This window comes from Drosophila willistoni, unplaced genomic scaffold, assembly GCF_018902025.1.
Source record: "Drosophila willistoni isolate 14030-0811.24 unplaced genomic scaffold, UCI_dwil_1.1 Seg152, whole genome shotgun sequence".
Taxonomy (NCBI): domain Eukaryota; kingdom Metazoa; phylum Arthropoda; class Insecta; order Diptera; family Drosophilidae; genus Drosophila; species Drosophila willistoni.
This window is the reverse complement of record NW_025814113.1, coordinates 92,112-102,238: the sequence shown is the minus strand read 5'-3', so window position 1 is coordinate 102,238 and position 10,127 is coordinate 92,112.

Below are 10,127 nucleotides of genomic sequence, written 5' to 3'. Positions count from 1 at the left end.
AGCTCATGGCGGGACTGGTATCCTAATCAAAAACCGTATAAGACACTCGTTCCTCAACAGATTTGAAACACAGCACCTACAAGCAACTGCTATAACCGTCCAAACCAGCTGCGGCAACACTACATTGGTTGCCCTGTACTGCCCACCACGCTTCTCAATCTCTGAAAAGGAATTTACCGATTTCTCGGAGATCGCTTCATTGCAGCAGGGGACTATAACGCCAAACATACGCACTGGGGATCTCGCCTGGTAAATCCTAAAGGCAAGCAGTTGTACAACACAATAGTCAACCCTCTCAACAAGATGGATTGCGTCTCACCGGGTAGGCCTACTTATTGGCCCACAGATCCACAGAAAGTGCCTGACTCGATTGATTTCGCAGTAACCAAGAGGATTCCACGTAATCGGATCACTGCGGAAACACTGCTAGATTTAACTTCCGATCACTCTCCAGTGCTATTCACACTATTAACAAGACCTCATGTACTTGATCGCCCATATAGGCTTACAAACAACAAAACAAATTGGCTTAAATTTAAAATGTACATGAGTGCCCACATTGACTGTTCGCCGAAACTGGATGAGTCTTGAGTCGATAATGGGAGCTGCAGCAAGAGTATCTACTCCACATGCCTCTTCTTACACCAAACCTGTTGACAGGCCTACGAACCGGTGGATAGAACAATTAGTAACGGAAAAACGACGTCTAAGAAGAGAATGGCAGATTACTCGATCACCAGCAGCAAAACTTCGCCTAAGGCAAGCTAATCGCAACCTCTCCAAGGCGTTCAGACAAGAGGAAAGCTGGGCTCAAAGGAAATACATAGAAAAGCTCAGTCCAACCAGCACTAAACAACCTCTGTGGAAAGCCGACCCAACTTTAAGCGCTCCTACAGAGACAATTTCACCGATAAGGAGTCCAACCGGTGGATGGGCCCGCAGTGACGAAGAGAGGGCATCCGTATTTGCCACACATCTTAAAATGGTTTTCCAGCCAAATCCAACATCAAACTCATCTGTTATTCCCCCTTCGAGCACATTAACGGATAGTGAGTACTCGGAACTCCAATCGGACGAGATCACTGCAGTTATTAAAAACCACATAAAGCCGAAAAAAGCCCCTGGCCATGACCTAATCACACCGAAAATGATCCTAGAACTCCCTGTCATCGCCATACAATATATCTGCAAACTGTTCAACGCTATAATAAAAATTGGCTTCTTCCCAAGAACATGGAAAAGGTCCACTATCATTATGATTCCTAAAGTGGGAAAGGACAAAACCCAGCCATCATCCTATAGGCCAATTAGTTTGCTGCCATGTCTTTCGAAGCTTTTTGAAAAGGTCCTGCAGATCCGACTAAACTCATTTCTGGCATCGGAGAACACAATCCCTTCACACCAGTTCGGCTTCCGCGAAAAACATGGTTCAATTGAACAAGTCAATCGCATAACATCCGAACAGCATTCGAACTAAAAGAATACTGTGCGGCTGTCTTTCTCGACGTTGCCCAGGCTTTCGATAGAGTTTGGCTGGAGGGTCTGATGTTCAAAATCCGGCAAAAACTGCCACAGTACACACACAAACTCATGGAATCTTACCTTTACAATAGGAAATTCGCTGTAAGATGTAATGGCTCCATCTCGGCTGATTTTGAAATCAAAGCTGGTGTACCGCAAGGCAGTGTACTCGGCCCATTGCTCTATCTGCTGTACACTGCAGACTTACCAACGAGTTTAGGACTTACAACGTCCACTTTTGCCGATGACACGGCAATCCTCAGCAGATCCAAATACCCAATACAAGCCTCTGCAAAATTAGAGGAACACCTTAAGGTGGTAGAGGAATGGCTAGCAACCTCGCGTATCCGGGTCAACGAGCAGAAATGCAAACATGTTACATTTACGCTTAACAGAAGAAACTGTCCAGCTCTAATGCTAAACAACGTACCAGTTCCTCAAGCCGTGGATGTCACTTACCTTGGCATCCACCTAGACAGAAGACTAACTTGGCGCAAGCACATCGAAGCAAAAAAGTCACAGCTTAAACTGAAAGCGAGTAGCCTACATTGGATCATCAATGCTTGGTCCCCTCTACGTCTGGAGTATAAAGTCCTCCTATACAACTCCGTACTGAAACCCATTTGGATTTACGGAGCAGTACTATGGGGAAATGCAAGTACCAGCAAACGACAACATTCAAAATGATCTAAATATACCTAGCGTAAAATCTGAAATAGGTACCCAACAACTAAAGTATTCTGCGAAACTGGATGCACACCCAAATGTTCTTGCCAATTCCCTTACGCGAACTAATAATAGAACTCGTCTTAAAAGAAATGACAGACCAACCCAATAACAAATAATTAGGGCCGCCTGCAATATCCCCAGGATTTATCTTAAGTACTTGTCTAAGAATAATATCTCAAACTTGTTGTTAGTCTCTAATTTAAGAGTAGATTCAACAAATATATATTAAACGTTAAAAAAAATCATCATCACATTCATCATTAGACTTGTTCATCATTAAATAATCATCCTACCGTAAAATCTGAAATAGGTACTCAACAACTAAAGTATTCTGCGAAACTGGATGCACACCCAAATGTTCTTGCCAATTCCCTTACGCGAACTAATAATAGAACTCGTCTTAAAAGAAATGACAGACCAACCCAATAACAAGTGATTAGGGCAGCCTGCTATATCCCCAGGATTTATCTTAAGTACTTGTCTAAGAATAATATCTCGAACTTGTTGTAAGGCTCTAATTTAAGAGTAGATTCAACACATATATATTAAATGTTAAAAAAATCATCATCACATTCATCGTTGGACTTGTTCATCATTACATAATCATCTTGGATAGTCGTCATCGGAGTTCTTCATCATTGGCCTTTGCAAGACATATCATCGTGGACATTTACGTGGAGCCTTATTATCAACTTGAGTGTGTAAATTTACGTTATCAATTTCCACTCAAATTTCGACTCAATTGCCACTCATTAGCGATCGTGAAGCTTTCACATGCTTTACACTCACATGTAAAACACTCGTAAGCTTTAACACGTGCTAAGTATTAAGCACAGCGGAATAAGTACTCAAACTGTCATAAAGAAACGATCTACATATTTAAGCTCACATATTAAGCTCTTGAGCGATACTTAATGCATTTGAGTGTTTTTATTAAAACTAGAACTCGTTTAGCTTACGTTTAATTCATTTCTAACTTGCTACATTTCTTTCGTTAAGGGCCCAAAATGTCTCCACCAAATGAAACGCAGCTTCTACCTCTCAGACAACAACGGAATCGATCTTGAAAATGACCCTATTATATTAGATTGTCAGTCTCAAATTGTTGAGTCGTATTTTAAACAGGCATTACAAGTTCTAACCAATATTGAGAAGCTAGATCCAGCAGACGCGAATCGGGCAGAGATAGAAAATCTTTTTATCGAAACAAAGGCAATCATTTTACGGCGCATTGCCGCCTTTAATCGTCTTTGTTTCATCGACTTATCATGGGGGACATCATAATCGGCTTCCATCCCTCAAATTACCTAAATTCGACGGCAAATATGGGGAATTCAAAAATTTTATTACTTCATTTACAAATATGGTACATGAAGACAAGTCATTGTCCAATGTTGACAAATTTAACTATCTAATAAGTTGTCTATCTGGCCAAGCTCTAAGCGTAGTCTCGCCATTTCAAGTATCAGACGAAAATTATCCCAAAGCCCTAGATCGCCTCAACGAGCGATATGACAAGAAAGTTCTTATTTCGTAGAACATATTTCAAGTTTATTTAACATTGCTAGCATGAAAAAAGCAGACGCTGTTACCCTACGTACAATTTTGGATACTGTTTCATCTCTACGCGGATCATTGTTGTCTCTTGGGTCTGAAGCTGATGTATTAAACACAGTACTTATTCACATTATTATGTCAAAAATTGATCTTGAATCGAAACAAGTATACGATCGGGTTCAAGAATATGATAAATTGCCAGACTGGGCCGACTGTTATCAAATTCTCAGTCGACACTGTCAGTATTTGGAAGGGTATCTGCGAAACCGACAAGAGGAAAGACCCGTCAGAGACAAAATTCATAGTACTTCAAAAGTATTTGTTGCTGCCCAAAGTAGATGCATTCAATGTCAGTCAACTGAGCATAGGTTAGCATTCTGCCCAGTTTTTAATTCGCTACCTTTTATTGAGCGATTTAAGATTGTTAAAATAAAATAAATTGCCTCAATATATTGCCGAACACAAACATGCATAGGATTCAAACGTCCAGGGAAATTATCAACTAGATGGACCTTCTATTCATGATCAATCGCAACAAATCATTCATAATACACATGACGAAAGTAAAACATTTGCAACATCAATGTTGACTCGCCACGTTCGGCGGGGATTACTTCCAACAGCAATAGTTCTTATTCAAGACAAACTTGGTGGGTTTCAGCTCGCAAGAGCATTACTTGATTCGTGCTCTGAGCTTACCTTTATAACTGAAGAATTAGCCAAAAGGCTTCAGCTTCCGTTTCGTTACGATCATTATAAGATTGCTGGAGTCGGTGAAATACGTACACATATGAAACATTCCGTATCTACCAAAATTCGTTCAAGAATATCTCCAGATGAATGGAATATGGAGTTTATCGTGACTAAATCTATATCTCTACCTCAGCCTGAAAAGAGACTAGATGTGTCAAATTGGGCCATTCCCAAAGAAATTGAGTTAGCCGACCCATTCTTTTATAAGCCCATAAAGGTAGATTTATTGCTTAGCGTAAAGGAGTTTTTTTGATCTACTTAAGACTGGTAAAATTAGTTTAGGAATTGGTCTTCCTCATCTAGTGGAAACTGCATTAGGATGGATCGTCGGGGGTAAGATTGCTGAACCTCAATCAACTCAACACTACACTTGTAATTTAACGCAACAGCAGGACCTTAACATATTATTAGAAAGGTTTTGGAAAATGGATGAATTGGATATCAAAATAAAGATATTTCGTTAACCTCAGAAGAACAAGCATGTGAAACTCACTTTCAGGTGCACACACAATTCCTGGATTCAGGGCGCATACAGGTTCGGTTGCCTTTCAAGGAATCTCCTGAACAACTTGGAGACTCGTTGTCTTGTGCAAAAGACGTTTTCTTCAACTCGAAAGACGACTTGCATCTCAACACCAATTAAAGGAAATGTACTTCGATTTTTTAGATGAAGCTTCGTTAGATAATTTGCAATCGGGAAATCATTACATTTTTCCTCACCATTGTGTCCTTATACCGCAGAGCTCATCAATTAAACTTCGCGTAGTATTTGACGCTTCGTCTAAATCATCATCAAATAAATCATTAAATGATATTCTCATGGTTGGTCCTACTATTCAACAAGATCTAATCCTAACATTACTCTCGTTTCGTTTGTATCGCCATGCTATTACAGCTGACATAACGAAAATGTACAGACAATTTCTCGTCGCACCTGAGCATAGAAGTTTCCAACAAATCTTGTGGAGAAAGTCGCCGCAAGAACCTATTCAATTATTTCAACTGAATACTGTTACCTATGGGATTTCGTGCGCTCCATTTCTCGCAATCAGGTCCTTAAACTTTTTATCAGAGACGTATAAGGAGTTATTTCCAATTGGAGCTGCTGTATTAGCTGAGGATATGTACGTCGACGATCTACTTTATGGAACTGATTCAATCGAAGAACTCAATGCTAAGACGAATGAAGTTACCAAATTGCTCTCCAAGGCAGGCTTAGAATTGACGAAGTGGTGCACCAACAGATTATGAACATAATCTCAATATTGACAATAGTGATGTCACTAAGGCTCTTGGCTCTTGAAGATCTTATATTATTTCGATTTGATCTTCCATTAACTGCAATACCAACAAAGCGAAGAATAGTATCGATCATGGCCATGCTCTATGATCTGCTAGGATTATTAGCTCCAGTCGTAGTACGCTACAAAATCCTGATTTAAGACTTGTGGATCGAGCGCTTGGACTCGTTGCCAGAGATCTTACGGACTAGATGGCAACAACTTAAAGCTGATTTATCTAATCTTGACATGGTTCGCGTAAATCGAATCACCAAAAAATAAGTGTGAAATCCATGGATTTTCGGATGCCTCAAATCGAGCGTATGGATGTTGCATATACGCAAGGGTCTTCAACAACGGAAAATATGTAACTTCATTGATCATTTCGACTCGATGTCGTATGAGTTGCACCCATTCAATCGCAAAGCATACCTCGTTCAGAGCTTTGTGCTTCCGTTTTACTCTGCCAAACATGGACTAAAATCAAACACAAATTCAAACATTCAACTGTCGTTCTTCATTGGATTAAAATGCACCCATCAACTCTAAAATGCTTCATTGCCAATCGCGTATCAACAGGTTCTTAACACTTGATGCATTACATTGGCCGAAATCTGAAAGAAAGACAGATTTCGAGCCCAAAGAATTAGAGTTGCGAAAGACCCTTGTATTGAAATGTAGCACTAGTTATAATGAAAAGAGTATTTTTGTACGTTTTGATTTATGTATATTTAAACAAAAAAATAAAAGCGACTGCAAGAATTCGCGAAATGAAAATAAAATTCGGATGCTGAAATTATTATTAAACCGATAATGAGTTTAAAAGTGAAAGAAAATAAAATTTGTTTGTCCTCTGCAGATGCACGCTCCGCGTCAAGTCTACTATTTTTCGGATTTTCAAGATTAATATCGTAAATTGATATTAAAACAGACGTTTCCATTGCCAATCAAAATTGCATAGATGTGAAGAAAAAATTTTCTATATTAACATATCCCGGAATTGGCTATAATTGGAAGAAGACTTTTCAATAATCCTCATTTAAAACTGGACTGAAAATGTTTCAAAGCATCTTTGTTCACGCCACCGGGCGTGACAGTAGTGAGCGGCATAGAGCAGTGAGGAGTGAGGAGGGCTTTTTGATCCTCGCGGATATGGTCACACCAGGGAGCGTGACTTGGATTCTGATGGGAATCGCCATCTTCAATCTAGTACGAGATTTGCATACGAACTCCCGTTCTTTGTTTCCTTGAGATATTTTTCCAAACCGATTGTAATACTTCAACCCGAAACAATTCGTGTGTGTCGGGGTACCTTGTGAATATTGAATAAAGCATAATTATTTTAAACGCAGTTCTCGCGCATTCTTAATTCATTACTCGCTCACCAGACCAAGAAGAAATTGGCACCCGCCAAAATTGTTTCCCACTCTTCCATAGCGACCTGCACACTTTTATATACTTGTATATACATACCTGACCTGTCCAAAAGGTTATATGGTATTTCCCGATGATTAGTGTTTTTCCATTCCATGCCAACTCACGTGTCCAATTCCACTTTTATTTTTTCCATCCACTTACATATGTAGATGCAACCATACATATGTAAAACTTGTCACACCCACATGTACATGTATTTTCCACAGCTGTTTGCCAAGTCCGCGTAAAAGATCAAAAGACAAGAGAAAACCAGAGGGCCGGGGCTAACTTCGACCGCGTCAAAGTTTGTATACCCTTGCAACATTTTTGGTAACTCTTTCCTTACCTATAGCCATCAAAAGTGGAAAAACGTTTAAGCTAAAAAGGCTAATGTTTGCGAAAGAACGGCCTACATAGCAAATAACGGAGTTATTGATCAAAGTCACTGTTTTCGAAAGATCGTTCCTATTGGAGCTATATGATATAGTCACCCGATCTTGATCAAATTTGGCATAGTCGTTTATATGTGTAATTAACTCACCAGTATTAAAATTCACGACAATCGCTCAGAAAATAACGAAGTTATTAAGAAAAGTCACTGTCCGTGACTTTGCCATTTGTATGGGAGCTATATGATATAGTGATCCGATCCGGCTGAATCCGAGATATACAATGCCTGCAGTATATACAAGCCTACATGCAAATTTTCAGCTCTGTAGCTCTTACGGTCTAGGAGGAGTTTACGTTGATCCAGACGGACGGACGGACGGACGGACGGACGGACGGACGGACGGACATGGCTATTTGAACTCGTCTCGTCGTGCTGATCAAGAATATATATACTTTATATGGTCGGAGATGCTTCCTTCTATGCGTTGCACACTTTTGACCAAAATTAATATACCCTTTTTGCAAGGGTATAAAAATGATTAAGTGTTATAATACAAAAAAAAATTTTAAGTGTTCACTGCGATTTCTTGTGTGTTAAAACCATTTCAATGGTTCAATTAATTTCCTCACGCGCATATTCCGCAAACCGGTACACATACATACAGTGGCTCACAGCTTATTTCAGGGTGTAGAAAAACTTTAACAGCGTGTACCTCTTAAACTATTGAAGATATCAAAAAATTTAAATGCAGTTTTATTTAGTGATCATTTATACTATATTTAGTTACTTTATTGTTTTTGTTACTTTTAAAATAACTTTTAAAAATTAAAAAAATGAACATCAGTGGCTTTTTCTATGTCACAGCTTATTTCGTGCAATGCATTTAACCCTAAAAATTTATTCTAAACAAATTAAACTAGTATTTGGTGTGTCCCCCATTTTGTTTAATCACCTCTTTAATGCGTGTTTCCATTGAGAAAACCAATTTTTGGTGACTTCAGGTGATATTTTTACCCATTCTTCCAGTGGGGCATTTTTAAGGTCATTTTTATTGGAAATTGACCTTTTCCGGATGGTCATGTCAAATTTTGCCCACAAATTTTCAATCACATTAAGGTCAGGAAACTGGACAGGAGGACTGACCACATGTGGGCAATCCCAGCTCAACCAGGACTGCACAATGCCGGATTTGTGTTTTAGGTATTTGTCTCAATAAAATCGGAATCGGCCCTCTAGACCTAATTCCTCTCCACTTTGAAGTAAATTCTCCTTTAAAACCGATAGATACATATGTCTGTCCATTGTTCCTTCGATCAAAACCAGGATTCCAACTCCCGAAGCCGCCATGCATGCCCCAACCATGACACTTCTACCGCCATGCTTCATAGTGGGGTTTAAGTTCTGATTATGAAGCCCGGTATTTGGTTGGCGCCGAACATATTGCATCCAATCCGACCCAAAGATATTGAATTTGGATCCATCTGCATATATTATTTCATTCCAGAAAGAAATTGGGCGGGAAACATGATCCTTGGCAAAGGTTAGTCGACACTATGAGCCCACTATGAAGCATGGCGGTAGAAGTGTCATGGTTGGGGCATGCATGGCGGCTTCGGGAGTTGGAATCCTGGTTTTGATCGAAGGAACAATGGACAGACATATGTATCTATCGGTTTTAAAGGAGAATTTACTTCAAAGTGGAGAGAAATTAGGTCTAGAGGGCCGATTCCGATTTTATTGAGACAAAGACCTAAAACACAAATCCGGCATTGTGAAGTCCTGGTTGAGCTGGGATTGCCCACATGTGGTCAGTCCTCCTGTCCAGTTTCCTGACCTTAATGTGATTGAAAATTTGTGGGCAAAATTTGACATGACCATCCGGAAAAGGTCAATTCCCAATAAAAATGACCTTAAAAATGCCCCACTGGAAGAATGGGTAAAAATATCACCTGAAGTCACCAAAAAATTGGTTTTCTCAATGGAAACACGCATTAAAGAGGTGATTAAACAAAATGGGGGACACACCAAATACTAGTTTAATTTGTTTAGAATAAATTTTTAGGGTTAAATGCATTGCACGAAATAAGCTGTGACATAGAAAAAGCCACTGATGTTCATTTTTTTAATTTTTAAAAGTTATTTTAAAAGTAACAAAAACAATAAAGTAACTAAATATAGTATAAATGATCACTAAATAAAACTGCATTTAAATTTTTTTGATATCTTCAATAGTTTAAGAGGTACACGCTGTTAAAGTTTTTCTACACCCCTGCACGAAATAAGCTGTGAGCCACTGTACATATATACATCGTCATCTGTTGATGTATGCACATACATATGTACATACACAAAGTATACCCTTGCAACTTTTATGGTAACTCTTTTCTTACCTATAGCCATCAAAGTGAAAAAACGTTCAAGCTAAAAAGGCTAATGTTTGCGAAAGAACGGCCTACAATCTTAGCATAGATTTAGAAAAA